The sequence below is a fragment of the Gambusia affinis genome, linkage group LG17 (genome assembly GCF_019740435.1).
Source record: "Gambusia affinis linkage group LG17, SWU_Gaff_1.0, whole genome shotgun sequence".
Lineage (NCBI taxonomy): Eukaryota > Metazoa > Chordata > Actinopteri > Cyprinodontiformes > Poeciliidae > Gambusia > Gambusia affinis.
Window position 1 is genome coordinate 7,191,960 of NC_057884.1, and position 17,695 is coordinate 7,209,654.

At 38.7% G+C, this 17,695-nt stretch overlaps 1 protein-coding gene across 10 annotated transcripts in view; it reads left to right on the forward strand.

Moving 5' to 3' along the window:
* dab2ipb (DAB2 interacting protein b) overlaps nucleotides 1-17,695 on the forward strand; it is a 156,417-nt gene that overhangs the window by 69,909 nt on the left and 68,813 nt on the right. The window contains exons 1-2 of one of the 10 annotated variants that reach the window (XM_044144569.1): nucleotides 5,650-7,957; nucleotides 8,023-8,697. The exons of 7 other annotated variants lie outside the window; for them this stretch is intronic. The gene's annotated coding sequence lies outside the window, so the exon portion shown is untranslated. 2 more of the 10 variants (XM_044144571.1, XM_044144568.1) reach the window with 2 other exon arrangements.

Genomic DNA, 17,695 nt, shown 5'->3' on the forward strand with positions numbered 1-17,695 from the left:
CAATATCCCATCTCTTTTGCTCCTTTTTCCCGTCCTTTCCTCTGTTCTCTTAGGCTCCCCCTACGCATCCCGATCAGTCATATCATTATGACCAATCAATCAGTGTGTGGGATCAAGTGTAAAACAGAGATGCAACTTGCAGTTTTTTTTTTCTTTTCAGAAAACCATGCGTCTCTTTTTACTTCCAATTTAAAATGATGCTGCCTTGTGTCTCTTTTTTGCAGTACATCTCAATTAAATAATTCTTGGTTGTGCTATTGGAAAATGTGAAGGCATGATGATAATTTTGCAACACATTGTATTAGTTTTAGTTTTTGCTATCATCCCCCCCGTCATCAATTTGTAGATTGTTATTTAGTGTTTGCTTGTGATCATTTGCTTCATAATCCTCACCAGTGAATAAAGATCAAATCCGGAAATGCTCCAGAAAAGCAAAAAACACCTAAAGCCAGCAATCAGATGCTCAGTTTTCACTATGTCAGTAGGAAACAAAAGCCAAAAAAAAAAAAACACAAAGAAAAATACATCAGCATTTTCATTAGGTTTATTTCAGTGGCATAATTGGAGATGGCGACAGTACTTCTTCCTCCTTCCTCTTTTGGGTGTCGTGTCCCTCTTGCTGTCTCATTTGCCATGCATCGGCATGATTTCGTGTCGATGAAACGTGGCTCTTGGGGTAATAATGGGTTTCACAGAGCAGGTTTTTACCTAACACTGTGCGTTATTAGCCTCTATCCCACACAGACCCAAATGATGAACTCATCAGCAGCCTCTCAGACTCTAATGCCTCTAATTTGGGGATGATTATAATATCATTATTTCTCTCTGTTGGAGATTGTTTGGAGATGAGATTAATTTTTAGCGCAACGTTTTACGGAAGTTCCTCTGGAGACCTCGGTGCTCTTTGAAGCGATGGATATGTCATGTTTTTTTCTTTTTCCTTTCTTGCAGAGCTCTGCATTTTTAATTGTGCTAACTTTCTTAAACGTTCAGTGCAATTTTTTTTCTTTCTTAAAGTTAGATTTATTGATATTATAGGTGAATGTTTATGTTTCAGAGCATTCCTCACAGTCTCTGATCAGTGAATTATAGAGTCAACAAATGGACCGAGTCAGGAAAAGAACAACAGCAGAGGTGGAAAAGCCTTTATTTATTTAATAATAAATTAATTTATATTGCAGCAGCAGAGCCTTACAACGTAACAGTTGGATTAACCCCAGCTTTAATTAGAGTACATTTATTCAAGTAGAGTGAAAAAAAACTCACCTTAATATCTAATTTCTTTTTTTAACAGTATCCCCAGTTTCACATTTGGTCAATTTATTTTGTATGTTTTAAGTTGCTTTGTACCTAACAAGCGTTTACTAGTGAGTCTACAGTAAGAGCAAAAACAAAATAATTAAAGTTTTTTTTTTTTTTTGAGACATCCAGGGATACATTAACCATTTACTTTGCTTCAGCAATATCAGGATTTATGAAGATCCTGCTCTAAATTTGCAATATTTTTGTATCTTGTCCTGCTTTGGAGATGACTCTAGAAACAAAGGGTGACTCTTGTTCTCTGAAAACATTCATCCTTTGTGAACATTAGCATTTTCATGGTGTCAGCACAGTGCACTATATGTCTTAGTACCGCTAAACTGTGTCACAGAACCAAAACAAAGAGTCAGCTTGAAATAAAGGAACTAAACTCCTATAGGGTATAAAAATCCCTTTAGGAATGTTTGCAGATGTAAGAATCCCCTCAAAATATACAAGCATTTTATTTTTCCTCCTTTTAGGACCTTTGCAAAAATCCTGAAAGGGGGACTTTTCACTGACTGATGTGACATTGAGCCGTTAGCCTGTTCTTTCTTTCTTTGGAGCAGCTGGAGAGGAAGATAGCAGCATAACCTTGATAAAATAATATGCGCTGTTCTTTGCTTTCCTCTTGGTGCCGTTGAGATGGAAGACCACCGCCCCAGCCACCATATTCAGTGGCCATCAATCAGGTGTTTCCCCACCGATCTGCGTTGTATTCACTCTTTGTTAACAGCGAAGGAATGAAGTTATTTTAAATGTGATTCCTATCAATGGCTAGAGCAAATGGGCTTTACACTAAAAAGTCTAAACTGCTTGTTGAAGTCAAATAGATCTCATTTAACCCTAAGTGTACTTGTGATACTTTCATCAAACCAAACTTGATATTGGCGTGTTCCTGTAGAGTGTCGCAGTTTATCACCACTGTGATCTTTTTACAAACCACATAATTTGCAACACAATGACCCCCCCGAGGCTATGCTTGTAGTGCTGGCACCTGCACAGCTGGTGAGGTCTTGTGGGTTTGTTGATGTTTAACCCTCATAGGGCTTCTGTGAGCCGGGGCCAAGCGTGCCAAGGGGGTCGTCGCTCTTTCAGTCCCTCCCTGGGTAATGAGCTATAATGGATAGGACCAGGAGCGTGATGAGAATACAGAGGGCCCCATCAAAGCAGCGCTCTGCACATCCTTTTAAAAAAAATAAAAGACTGCTCAGTAGGCATGCAGCTCACTCATTTAGTTGTTAATCCAACCCTAAACTGGTCAAAGGCTCTTTAGATGGCTATTATAAGAAGCTATTACTAATAGTAGAAGCTGTAGCAGCTCATTATCCACAGCTGACTATAACACCCTCTGAGAAAAGCGTGCACACAGAGGTAGAATTGTAATGTATTTTGGAAGTGTTGTTTTCCTCAGGATTCTATAGTACAGCATATGTGTAACAGGAGTTAATTGCACTCCTGTTACAACAGGAGAGTCTGGGGACTGTTCTACATCTGTTTTGTGAAACGGTTTGCAGATGTATGCAGAGAAAAAAGTTGACAACTTTTATCCGTTGACAATACTGCAAATGGAGTTGGAGTAATACCAATTTTGTGATGTTGGTATTACTCTGTGGTGATGAAAAATACAGTACAGATTGGTTGATTTTTTTTTTTTTCTAGAAATCAATAAAATGGAGGAAGGCTAATAGCCTGGCAAAGGGATTCCTCGTTTCAGTCGTTGCAAATAACTCAAGCTGAAAATGTTCATATCTACCCTCTCCAACGGCATGTTAAATATTTACATCTTCACCAGAGATCATTGAACTTCCTGCTTAGTTTTTTTTTTTTCATCAACCAAATGACATCTGAGTCAGAATGCAAACTTATCTTGGTAGAAGATGTCTCTTGTATCAATTCACCTGATCAGCTGGTCATGTGTCTGGCAAAAAAATAAATTAAAATAAAATAAATAAAATGGAACATTAACTTCATACCTGTGAATCAGTCACTGAAGTCAGATTCTAACTACATGTCAGAGCAAGCAGTAACCCTGATATTAGTATCTAATAGGGCCACTCGATATATAAAAAAATGGGTAGACCTATGTTAATCATTTATTAGCACTACTGATAGTTTTAATCTTTTTAAATGGCTGGTATATTTCTGTTTCCATTTGTGTTTTGGCAGATAAACTTTAAATATCTGCTTATAACTCTGACAAAAGTCAGTACCTGCAGAATACATACTAGAGCAGAACACCCAACTGGGCTTTCACTTCCGAGACAAATCAGACCAAGCCCATCAGGTAACCTACTGTCCCTGATGCCATTGCAAAAATAACATCCAGCCTCAATCTTCAACATTCCTAGCCTACTGAGAAGTGTAAAAATGTTGGTAGGCTTTGCCACATTAATCCCACATAGAAACACTTTTTTCCCCAGTTTGAATTGTTTGAAAATAGCTTAAAGCAGCTAAAAACAATGGTCCAGCTCTCCAGCCATTAACCTTTCAAGTCTTTCTTCCCTTTTCTACAAACTCAGTGTGATGTGACATCTATCTTCAACAGGTAAAGGAACTATTACTGACATTAACCTCACATAACCTCTCTAAAAATTGCAAGCCCTTTAATGGCCCACTGGATTGCCATGGTGATGAGCTTAATGCATTATCCCTACAGTCATCTTTGTAAAAGGCCCTTACCGACCATTTTACTCATTTTGGTTCTGCTGAACCTTCTTTTCAGTAACCCACACAGACTTTTATTTAAATTTAAAAAGCTCATGCAGTCTTTAAGCCGTTCTTAGTCGGCCTTAAAGGAGGCGTAGAGACAGCTTCACATTCACAATGTAAGTGGTAATAGAGTCATTAAATATTATTGATTATGACTGACATAGATAAATAGGATGTTTAGCTGAAGTTTTCTTTTGCCTACACGAGTTAGAATTGTGCATGTAAATGTGGTAACCTTACTTAAGTATTTTATTGTTAAATCTGGCTGAGAGAATGAAGCAGAGGTTCGACTCTGCCAGCCACCATCTTCCAATCCATTAAGTTCAGAGGAAAAACTCAGGCCTGAAAATCACTTTTCGAGCTCCAGCAGTGTGGTCAGTAACATTCCTACTTCTATTTGAGGGTGGGTGATAGCCCAGCTCCGGCTTTGGTTGCTAAATTGAGCTTCACGGCCAAACTGGCTCTCAATCAGCGAGCACTTTTAGGTTTTACAGAGACCGATCCAAGTTGCTTCCAGCTTGAAGCCTTTAAAACAACCCTCCCTGTGACTCTACATGCTGTTTAAATATTAGCATGACAGGCCTAAGCCATGAAATGAATGTAAAAGAGTTATATCTTCTTATAAACTTACACCCAATGCTGGTATACATGTTTCCTTTATTTCTCACCTCCAGCTGTGTGTCTTCCAAACATTACTTCATTACGGTCAAACTGTAAGAATGATGTCAGACGTCCTGCATGTTTTAAATATGCCCCTGCTCCAACATAGCTAATTCAAATGTCTAAATCAGCTTCTCTGCGTACTGTTAAGTCCTTATATGGCGTGGTATTCAATGCCAAAATTAAGGCTATTGTACACCCAGCAGTTCTCATATCATTTCTGCAGCCAGCGACTGATCTTATAAATGACAGGCCACTGGTGGATGAATAACGACCACAGGTAACTGAGTGGCTGGTCCTATCAAATGAGAAAGACTCTACTCACTGGAATTAGCTATAGAAAGCCTAACTAGCATGGTTAGATTATTCACCCACTTGATTACCTACTTTCTCTGCTTACCATTAGCATGGATAGGCTAGCAACTAGCATGCTAGGCTGCGACATACATACATTCTTAGACACCTGCGACATACATTTTCTTTTTCTCTAAAGGAAACTTTATCTAGAAAAATGGTTAGTGTACAGTTTGGCCTGTCAGGATAACACATTTTGCTGGATGATTAATTGTTTTATTTTAGTGTTTGTCTTTAAGTCCAGGTTGATAACTCATCTTTATTCACCAGCTTTTAACTGTATGAGTAACTGGCACTGTTATCTGTTGTTCTTATTGTGTTTTTATGTTTTTGCCATGCCCTGTTTTTAAACTACTTCATAAATAAAGTATGGTATGGTATGTTATGGCATATATGTCAGGTATATTTCTCTGTGATAAAAAATTATTTGCGCAAAGCATGCAATTTTTCAGTACTGAGGACTACAACAAGTAAGACACAAATCTTGTTCTCTCCCAGTTTTACAGTGACAGTAATGTGCTGCATCTCTGGAGTGTTTTTTTTTTTTTTTTTTTGTAATAACCTGCAATAAAGTATGAAGTGAAGGAATATCACTATTTTATTATCGGAAATGATTGATCTTCCTTCTAAAATGTTTTAGGAGAATTTTACAGATACTTCTAAATCAGCTGTGTCAAACTCATTTTTATTTTGGGCCAAATCAAGATCATGAATGCTCTTTAAGGGCCAGCAGTGCCAGAGTCCTATTGATAAAATCTGTTCACAAACTGTTAAAATATCAATTAATTCTTAAAATTTAATAATAATACTGAACATCTTTTCAGTTCCTTCGGGATTTTGTGATAGGTTTTGGAATTTCTTGCTATAAAAATCAAAGTGTTTGTGGTACTAATTTGGAAATATTTGTGATATTTATTTATGACCGTAAATGTGACTTTTTAATCTTCGCTGTATAGATCATGAACTATAATCTGACATCAATTAAGACTGAATCAGCTGTTTAGTACAAGTAAAATTTTTGAGAAAAATCTGATTAAAAGCCACCCAATTATTAGTTGGTCCCAATTATTAGTGCAAAAAAGTGCAAGAATTTGTTTCTTTTGCGTGAATTTCCACAGTAATTTTCAAGAAACTGGAGGGACTGGTTGATATAATTTAGCAGTGAACGGATGACAACTGAACAGATTTGATTGAAAACATTAAATTTAATCACACTTAGTGTTTAGACGAGAATCTAGAGGGCCACATAAAAAGCTACAGTGGGCCGAATTTGGCCCACGGGCCTCGAGTTTGACACATTTTAAATAATTCCATATTTAAAAATCATGGCAGGTTTATTGTAGTTAGTTTGTTTTTGGCCCATGTGTAATTAAACTCCAGGCAGCTGGAGTTTAATTACCGTACTTCCATTATTTCTGCTCAGAGGCAAAGTTGATTTGACTTGAAATTAGCAGAATTTCTTGAAAAAGACGGAAAAATGGCAAATGTTCTTAACTCAGAAATGTAGGAGTCAAAGTTTCTTATTTTCGCGTCTCGCTCCACATAGCTTCCCCTCTGGGTTGGTTGAGACGGATTCTGAAGTCGCAGCTACATCTCACCTCACAGACTCCTCTCCTGTCTCCTTCATTTACATAATACAAGATTTACATAAGGAGAGATAAGACTTGCAAAACTTTTATTCCCCCTCCATGACTGACACGGTCTATTAAACTAACTGACATTCTTGTCCCCTATCGGACCAAGAGAGCGCTGAAGTGCCTGTTCGCTGCACTCAGAATTAGAAATGAAAAGATGGATGCTGCCATAAAAGATAGGGAACAAGAGAGACGAGACACTTAAAAAAAAAAAAAAAAAAAGGGATAAAAAAAGACTGTTCTGCCATCGGTGTCATTGAAAGATAGACTGTGTCCTGGTCAGATGCTCACATGTTTAAGTTAAAGAAATCCCAAAGTTAATAAATTATAATTTTGATGGCAATTAGAAAAAAGCACAATGAGAGAATTTATATTTTTAAACAAAATGATGCTCATCAACAGTGGAGCACAGCTGCTGAAGGTTGATATTAAATATGGTAAGATTTTTCTTTTTTTGAAATCAGCTTTTGCTTCAACTTGCTTTAAAAACATAAGTGTTACATCATATATATCCTTTTCCTCTGAATTGAATGCAAGTTGAGCTTGGTGGGTTTAAATCTTGAGATTATTTCACTTATTGCTTCTTTAGATCCTTTCAATGTCAAATCTCAAGAGATGATGATTGAGTTTAGCAGCTGCAGCAGCTTGAATTGGCCTATTCCAGGTGCAGCTAATTTGGCTGATAAAAGTGGGGCGGTGGTATTTAATTGGTTTCAGTGTGGGGAGGGCGTAGCTGTAGGCTTCTGTAATTGGATTAAGGAAACCTGAAAGAATTTTCCGTTCTTGATTCTACACTAATAAGATGACAGAATAGAAGAGAGGGAAACAGCTCAAAATGGTGTGTGTGTGTGTGTCCAGCTGGCTGAAGGATTAAAGACATAGCCACACATTTTTCTTTTTCAGTACTTTCTGTATGTCATTCTTATGGCGCGTTCAAAGCAAACGCGCTTTGTGCGTCTGGTTTATATTCAAAGTCTATGTGGAGGTGCATCGAGGGTTCGTTGCAGCACATCTAGAGCAGCACAATTTGAAACGTTTTGAGAATGACAGGTAGGTCAGCAACGGAAAACAACTAGAGAGATTTTGACGCATCTGATGAGCCCTCGGCGTGCCTACATGTAGGCTTTGGATGTAAAAAAAATTTCATTTTTTTAAAGAAAACATTTTTTTTTGTAAAACATTTTCAAATCCATGTATTCTTTTCCTTTCTATTCACAATTAGACTTCAGTCTCCTATTAGCAGAGTGAAGCTGCTGGTTGTAATGTGATAAAAATGACTTGTGGCTTGAAATGTTGAGGTGTTTTTTTGTTGTTTGAAAAGGAAGCAGGTGTCCATTGCACTTTTGTGGCTTGAAATGTTGAGGTGTTTTTTTGTTGTTTGAAAAGGAAGCAGGTGTCCATTGCACTTTGCACAATTTGTTAATTTCACACCAGAAATGCGTCAGCGACAGCTGCTACTGTTTTAAGAACAAGAACGGTAAAGTCGGTGTTTAGGTCCGAGCATATCCTGTTGTGTGGTCATCCAACTCGCACAGGGTCTGGTGTGTATGTGTCATGTGTTTGTGGGAGGGGAAGAAGAAGAAGAAGTAAGGGTGATGTCATATTTGATGACTTCATTTCAGATGTGCCAGGGAGTATGAGAGCATTGCACTGCCCTTTTCTTATCAGGGTGCCCTGCCCTGTCGTTCATCCTCCCAATGCCAGCCCTGCCAGTCCTGTACTTCCAGAAATAGACTCAAGCTTCCCTCTAACTCCCCTGCCAGCCCACCAATCTGATCTCAAAACCCTCCCACTTACATTCCAGTCTCGCCGATATCAAGCCTGTGGCTGACTTCATTGGCTAAGTTACTTTGCCAGAGCTTGAGACCAAACAGTCTCTCAGCTGACCTGTTCATATTTCGGCATGGTTGGCAACACATGTGCCTCCCTCATCCTCCCACCGACAGCGGTGACAACAGCAAAGAGGAAACACCTCACAGCACAGCCAACAGGACGTGGAACACACACCCTCGCTCCCACTGGAGCCACGCTGGAGGGGGTAAGCTAGGCTGCACTACACACACATGCAATTTCCCCGTCCACAACACACACACACACACACACACACAGACACTGGCTCCTCCCTTTGCGAACAGAAAGAGATGGGAGGTGCAGTCAATCACTGAGAGTAAGTGGAAGGGGCTTTAGCAGAACTTGCTCAGAGGGGGGGCGGGACAAATCCTGTTCATTTTCTCCAAATGAATATTGGAGGCACACATCAGGATTCCTTTATCTGGAGCGAGGGGAAATAAGCAGAGGACAATAAAGGGCGTCCGTCTGATTTCAGAGGCAACACAGGAAGTAGGGCATGCTCGGCGCAGGGGTGAGGAAGGGAGGGTGGGAGAAAGAAAAGGAAGAGTGGGAGAGCTTTGTGGTGCTTTTTCTCCACCCCTCGTCTTAAAGGAGCAGCAAAGAGGAAAGACAGACACAGTCGGTCAGAGGGAGAGGAGAGGACCACAACTAAAGACGCTTGGAAGGAGGTCTGCTTCAACAGCAAAAAAAAAAAACAAAAAAACAAAAAAAAAAGTGGGGGGATGGAGCTCTGAAATTACGTTTTTCCCTCATTTTTCTCTGGCTTTTTCCTCCTCCTCCCTTCCTCCCCCCACCACCACCACCAATTCTGGCTCAGTCTGCTTATTTTCTCAACTCTGCGAGTGTTATAAGACTGACTATGCCTGGTGAGTGTTATCCGGCTCTTCACATGTCATCGTGCCTTGTCATCCTTTGCGAGACGGTCGTTTCATGCGAACGCGCGTGGCCGCAAACCGAGATGCGGATGCTGACGGCTCACTGTAAACTGTTCCCGTGAATTTGTGTGCGGGTGATGCTCCAGCTGCGCTGTGCTCCTCTGTCACCAGCAACGTCCTGACCACACACAGACTCGCAACGCATCTTTTGTACGTCCCGGAGGGCTTTGTTGTTTATGAAACTGCTTTAGTTTGCGTTCATGGTCAGACGGAGCAAGCTATCGTGACAGATTTTTATAGAAGCCATTAAAAAGAAGCCACTGCGTGCTTTTGTTCTGTTTTATTTGCTCATTTGGGAGCGTGGAACTCGAATGTGGGAACGTCACACCGAGCTGGCCTGTGTGACGGAGGGGCAGCCAGCTAACACAAATCAGATGACCGGGCCACATTGTGAGGTCAGCTGCTGGTTCTGGCCAACAGTTTCGGTCCAATTAGATTAGCTATGAAGAAAAAACAAAAAACAAAAAAAAAAACAAGCAATGAGGGAAGTCTATTGTTAGTGGCTTTTAATCATGTTGCAGTGTTTCTTCTTTGATGATGTGAAATCAAAATTGATGCCTTTTCTTCAAACTTTAGAAGGTTAACTCTGAGTTAAATAGAATTAAACATTGCATCAAGGATAATTTTTTGCAATGTATGGCGGAATCGTTATCAGCCTCTCCTGATATTGATTGGAAGTTTCCATGAACCTAAATAGACCAATGAATGCAGGCTACTCAGACGTTCACAACAACGTAAATAGTAAAAGGAGACCCTTTCATGCAGAAAATTTGTAAGCAGCTGTACATCGTATTTGACTAAGTCAATGCAGTTTCACTGGATTTATTTGATCATCAAAAAACTAGAGTAATATTTTTTTTTTGAGGGAAATTTGTATTTTTGTGCTCTAAGAAAAGGATTTCAAGATTTTTTTCAAGATTTTTAATTGCTTTTCTTCAATTTGTATTTTTTTTTTTTCCAGAACTGATGGATTTTATGTTCTATTCAAGTCAGCTTGACAAGTTAATTATTGAATTTCATACATTTTTGCAAATCTATCCTGATTTGCTAAGAGCTAATCTCCTTAAAGTCACCAAAAGTGATTTCATTTGTGTCTATAAATAACCACATTAATTGAATAAAACCACTTACCAAAGTAAGAAAATAAAACCTAAAAGTTACCAACAAAGATCATCTGTCATCTCAAGGTACTTTACAGAACAAGTCCAGCTACGCTGAATCCAGTTTGGTCCAAATGAATTTCAAATCAAAAATTTCAATGCAATACAAGAAATCTAATTCAAAACAAATAACATACAGTTCTGTTTATTCCAAACTTTAACACAATACAATGAAATTTAGCTGATCATTCAAAGCTAGTTATTAAAAACAAACCTTTTTGTTTTGATTGCAGCCTCATTCGGAGCAAGCATGTGGCGACAGGGGAAAGGAACCACCCTGTCCTGGATTAAAATATGCAGTCATCTGTTAGGCCTTTATTTGAGAATACATGTTAAGCTAAGCATACTTTCTAAAAAAAACAAAAAAACAGAAAGTTATTTGTAGTAATACATCATTGGTTTTTCTCCAGGACAGAAACATGGTTAAATACAGACGAATTGAGCTAGTGGTTCCCTCTGTGGAAATGGAGAGGAATCTCGCTTTTTTTTCCTTACTTCTTTAGAACATAGAAAGAAATGTTGCACCAATCGCATAAGTGGGTAAATTTGGTTTCAGTTTTATACAAAAGACTTAAATGAATTAAATTTGGATTTGAAAAACATTCTGACTCCACTGAGAAAGCTGTTTTCTGTTTTGAACAACCAGTAATGGTTGTCTGATGGTTGATAGTTTGTGCGCTTGTTTTCCGCAGCATGCTGTTGATGTGGGTTTCAGAGCTCGTCTGCTGTCTTGTGTTCTTGAGGCTAATAGAAATAATAATAATAATAATAACAGTAAAAAAGAAACAGCTTGAATTGAGCATATTGTGCTACACGCATTTGGAGCACTCAGTGTATGGACTGTATAGCTGTTTGTGCTGTCTACATTATGAGCTTTCATTGTTTTCCTCTCCACTTAGCCAGGGGCGCTATATCAGTTCGTACGCATGAGCTGATGTTACTGTACATACTGAAGCCTGTTCACGTGTTGTATTCTGAAGCCTGGGTTTGTTTGTTTTTTGTGTGTGTGTGCGTGTGTGTGTGTTTACTCATGGCTTGTTAACAAGTAGACAAGAGATGTTGGTCATTTCTGCAGCTTCATGGACATGCAGATGGGGTAAAGGGGTGAGACAGCAAGGCCAAATGTGACTTGAGGATAGAAGAAACTAGTCGCTGTAGGAAGAAGACTGAGACAAAACAACAGTCGCCGATTGTTTATGCTCTAGTATTTTCCGCACTTGTTAATTCTGGTTGGCTAAACCTTTTATGCACCTTCCAGACAGTTTCTTCTCACTTCAAAAAATGACCACAGGGACGTTCGGCTGATGATGTGATTAAGTACTGGCCCATATATTTGGCGCGTTACGTGTTATGCAAGAATGAATACAGCGCTGCTTTGTAATCTGTCCTCCAAATGCTGCTTCCTGTCTGTTCCCCTGTTTTTTTTTTTTTTTTTTTGAGTGTTTTGTCTCTCTGTAAGTACTCTGTCACGCTGTGGATCATCTCTGTGATGTACATTGATTTACTGGGAGCTGATGAAGTGGAGCGGAGCATTTGATCAGACACAGGGACATGGAAAGGAGGGAGGAAGAGAGGGAATGAGTGGCTGGATGGAGGAGTTGGAGGTTGACGGACGTACAGGTCCACTCCTGGTTTCGGAAGGGCACAGTCCCACACTTGGTCTGAACAAAAAAAAAAAAAAATCATATGGTCAACTGGAAACGCAAAGAATATTTTCAGATTGGTGCAATGCAAGTATGAAAAGATCACACAAACCACAACAGTCTTCGTTGTGGAAGTTGGTACTGAGTAAAGAAGCGATAATTGCTTTCTGAGATGTTTGAAAAATGAAAACAAAGTGGTGGAAGCTTAAAGTTAGTTAATTATCAAATGTGAACAGTTTTTATAGAACAAACAGGCTCAATTGAGATATGTCCATTTATAAGCAAAATAGCTGTACAGGTAAAAGTGGATCATTATGAAATAATACGAGTGTTGTTATACATTAATAACAATAATAACAATATAATAATAATTGTATAAAAAGCTAAAAGAGATGGTGTACATTTAGCTGGGTGATCTAGTGTTTTCCTTAACATAGCTAACCATACATGAACATACTTGCATAAAAATAAAAAAATACAATACCATGAATAAAATGGAGGGCTGGTGTATACATGACATGTAAATGACTCAAATTTCAAAACAATTAGTAGAGAGTCACAAACATTCTGGGCAATTTACCACAAAACATTTCCCCATTTAACCCAGGGAGCTGCAATCTACCTGAAAAAGTAATTCTTTCCACCCTAAATAAATCATATTTGATCTGGTTCCAGTCATTCAGAGATTGAGCTGTTATGCTTTGCCATTTGTTCGGCAAAGATTTTACATCTGGAAGTCAGCGCTTTAAGAAAAACACAGAATAAAAATTGTACCTGAATTTCTGATTGGTGCATTTTTATTTTGTCAATTCAGACAAATTTTCTTTCGATTTTTAATATTTTGAACCACACTTACAAGACGAAATACGTTTGCTTTAATCAGTAGATGGGAAGATGGGATTTAGGTTTGTTTGAGGCAAATAATTTGATGAAATATCCACGTCATCAAAAAAAGAAAACAAAAAATCATCAGGCTGTATCTTAAATAACTTTAAGCAAATATAAGCAAGTTGTCAAAAAAAACAACAACTGTTCAGCATGGTTTTCTCCATGAAAGATATTCCACCTAGACCACTTATATACATACAGTACTCAATTAGAAGGTGTGTCCAAACTTTAGGTCTGTACTGTATTTATGTATTATTTCTTTGTGGAAGAGGATGAAATGGGAACAATAGCTGCCTTGGAGGCCGCGTTGTGGATTCAGTTGGATCGGCTGCAGAGAACAGCTCTCTGCACTTCATCCCTGTTCTGGTCACACGTTTCTACCCAAATCAACTCTGTGAAGTTGTTGTCACTGCTTCATCTCTCTATTTATTTGGCTGCCTCGACCAATGACATGAAGGCCGAGCTGTGGCAGAACGAATGACAGGGAGCTCTAATGGCTCCTAAGGTTCCACTTCCACTTGTTTCTCTTCATGTGTGAACTTCTGGAAGAGGAGACCGAACAACAGTTTCTTGCTTATCTTTTCAAAACGCTAAGAAATGATCTGAAAGTCTAGGTTTCTAATTGTTTTGAACTGGATTCGGAAGAATTTTGGTGAATTAAGCACTGTGTCCTGGAATGTGGGGAGTAGAGACTGCTGCGTCATTATCTGTTGTTTACGCAGAATCGGGAGCTGCTGATGCAGATTAAGTCTTACGATGATGACAGTTTGTCTTATTACAGACCATAAAACAATGACGATATTTTCTTCATTGTATTTCCTATCAAAAGATTCTATATAGATATCAACCCTTACAAAAAAATCCGATGAAAATTACATGTGATCACATAATCCACCAAAAAATCACATGTTTTCACATGGAAATGTGTGATTTTACCACGAAACGTTCCAAAATCGCACGTATTCATGTGCTTTCACATGTGATTCACATCATTCACATGTAAAAATTTGTGTGAACCACATGTGATCACATGTGAAAGTCACGTGATTTTCATGGGATTTTTTTGTAAGGGAAATCTAACAATTACTTAAGCCATCCTATTTGTTATAAGTGGTGCTTATGTAGTTAAATCATACATCCCATAGTCTGACCAACAGTTTTTTTTTTAATGTGAAGTATTAGTCATCTAAATTGCACTGTCCTTTCTCTGAGCAGGAATCAATTAACTATAATTAATATTTTATTGTCAAACAGAATAAATTAAAAGTTGGGGTTTACGATTTATGCTGCATTTAGCATTTTGTTGTAGTGATTAGCAAACGTTAGTCTTACTGATTATGAACATTACTCTCTGTAAGTAGAACATGCAGATCCACACATCGTCTTTGAGATTTCCAAAATTCTCAAGATTTCCAAATTTAACTGGTTCCATGGCGGGGAAAGATGAAAGACAGCAAATTTAAAATAATACGTCCGGCATGATGAGAGAGGTTTAGAAGGCGGAACGTCAGAAACAGTAAGAGATTCTTAAAGAGACAAAGGCCCAATTTCAAGGCATCAAGTTACAAAGTCTATTTTCTTGTAAGTTATGTTTGATATATATATAGCATTTTTTTAACAACTAAAGGTAACATAGTTACTTGATTGTGCTGTAAAATGGCACTTAATGCCTAATAAATACATACTGCCTACAGTTGTTCCTCTGTTTTATAAAAACCACATCAGTGTTGAGAATGCTAACTTTGAATATCGTCCCTTCAGTAGCCACTTCCTTCCTAAAGAGAGTGCTAATTTTGCATGCTTTTGTTTGTATATTCACTGATTTTTATGAAAAGGTTTGGACATTTAAAAGCAACTTGTCACCAGTCATTCTGGTGGAGCTGACAAAGGTGAAAGTCACGGTTTTCTGAAGCTGAGATTGGTGGATTTCTAGCCACTTCTCAGCTTTGTCACATAAAAAAGCTGAGGTGGGCTGATTGACTTGCAGGTTGAAAAGTCTCTGTGCTGGTTTCCTTTTAAAAACTTTTGTCTCTTTGTCCTTTTGAACCTTTGTTTCATTTCCTGTTTCATGTGAAAGCCAATAAATGTGAGGTGAAGACTCCAGCAACACTTGAAATTCAAGAAAACAACTTTATAATCAGACAAACTTTTTTGGGGGGCTTGTGTCTTGATGTATTTCAAGCGTTCTCAGAGTCTTCACCTCACCAGATCTTTGACACTTTTCGCACACCTTGGGAGTCGGTGAAGTTGTGCAAGAAACTTTTGGATTTCTGCAAATAGAGGAAGAAAAAGGTCTGATTTATACTTGTGGGGGAATAGATTGTTGAGGTGGTTTATACAGATTGTTGAGGACAACATGATTGATTGTAACATATGCTGTAGCAATGTTATACAAATTTTATATTTTATGAATTTAGTTTGGTCCTATTTCAAACAAATTTGTAGATACAAGTTTGGAAAAAAAAAAGATTAGATCTAAATTGGATATATATACCCAGTGTGCTCTTGCTTCCCAGTGGTGGTGAGCTCTCCGCTTCCTGCCTGATCATTTAGCAATGCCTTTTTAGGGCTGTCATAATTACTTCTGAATCTTAGAATATTGTTTCTCAGGCTACTTTTTAAATTCTTGGTTACCAGATAAGTGCTGGGATACACATTTCTTTTCAGCTTCATGTCTCTTTCTGTCTGTTTCCCTCCTGCTCCCTCCGTCAACATCTCCCGGTCCAAGACGTGTCACGTTTGCTCCGTCCATCTCCCACCCCTGTGCCACGCAGACCTGTGGGAGCTCGTCTGGAATGTTATGAATCCACCCGTCGTGTTTCTTTTGGTCTCTTCCTGTTTTCCTGTGCCTCCGCTTTACGCAGGTGTTGCCATGCTGAGCAGGTTGGTGGTTAGCAAGGGAATAAGATCTTAGCGATGAGGCGGCTCAGATGATGACAGGAGACAAACAAGCCAGCTGAGCTGAATGAGTCTTATCTCACCTCACGGTGCTGCGCTCTTGTTGTTAGCAACTATAGACGGGGGCATTCTCGTATACAAAATGTTATCCATTGACTAATGCACATACATGCCTTGATACTGCAGTGCTTTTGAAGCCACACAACTTGTGTAGCACAGCACAACGTTGCTCAGAAGGGTGTTTTTCCATCCTTTCCTCTCCTTGCATTTTGTGATTACAAACTAGATTGAATAGATACAATAGGTTGACTTACTCCCCAAAACTCCAAACAATCTCATGATGTGGGATATTATCGCAGCCCAGAACAGAGGAATGAGGAAATCACCAACCCGCCCCGTCCCTCCCTCCCTCAGTGTTTAGTCTCTGAGCTTCGCCTTGGCTTTGCAGTTAACCTTTACCCGGCCATTCACTACAGCAGAGTGGCATGTAGGCCTGTTGACTCTAGATAAGAACAAGCAGGACCGCAAATCCAATGCAGTAGGATTTTTTTTTTTTTTTACCTGAAACAGATTTATCTTTTTAATAAGGTTTTTTTTTTTTTTTAATGTATGTGAAATCATAGGATTCTTCTGTAATTTCCAAAGTACGTCAGTCATATAAACTATAAATAGAGCTTCGATCTTTCATCCCCAGACGGTCATGTGATCATGAAGTATGAAAACATGATCACAGCAAGACTTCTGTATACTTTAAACTGCAGCAGACTGCATATTTTCCATCTTTTGCCCCTACATTCATACACTATGCAAGAGAGGATTGCAGATGTGAGAGGATGCGATGTCTCACAAAATATACTTAATTTCTTCATGTGTGGACAGGCCAGTGTCCATTGTCCATCAGGTTTTTATTTTTTATACTCTCATTTCAAAACAAGAGAAAAGTCAGACAGTAGCTTGAGTTGTAAAATTTGATTTTTTGGGGGATTTAAATAATTGTGAAGTGAAAATGAATGATTTTTGCATTCACTTCACTGTTCTTTATGACATATGGTGGTTATCTAAAGCAGCACCATGTTTCACAATGATGGATGTTTCTTATCACAACATGCTAAGGGATTTTGTTCTCAAAATGTAGAACTGGGTAAAAAATTAAAAATAAACATTTCAAGCTACTGATCAAAATAAGTCGAAGTGGTTGAACCAAGGATGATAACATAATTATACCACGATTACTATGAAACAAGCTAAATAAAAAGCTGTCAAAAGATAGATGAGTCCATGCAAAAGGACCACTTTCCATGGGATTATTTCCACTGTATCTTTTTCTGGGTTGGGTTCATTCTGCAGCTCTAATTACATTATTATGACATCACCCCTTCCTGACTGGGAGAGAGCAACCCTCACAATTTTGTCCTTCTCAAACTTGGCTGGCCTTATTTTTCTCTTCTCCTTTCCTCACATCCGAGTTCCTCCCCTGACGCTCTTGTTTTCTTCCATGTTTCTACCCTTATTCCTTCATTTCTTTCTCTTCGGTTAAAGAAGCAACATTTTCCCACAGAGCATGGCACTGAAAAGGGCTGAGCCATTGTTGCCTTGTGAAGTGAGGGGGGGAGGATGGACTGACTTCCTGGCTGCCCATATTGAACCTCTGTCAGCGAAGG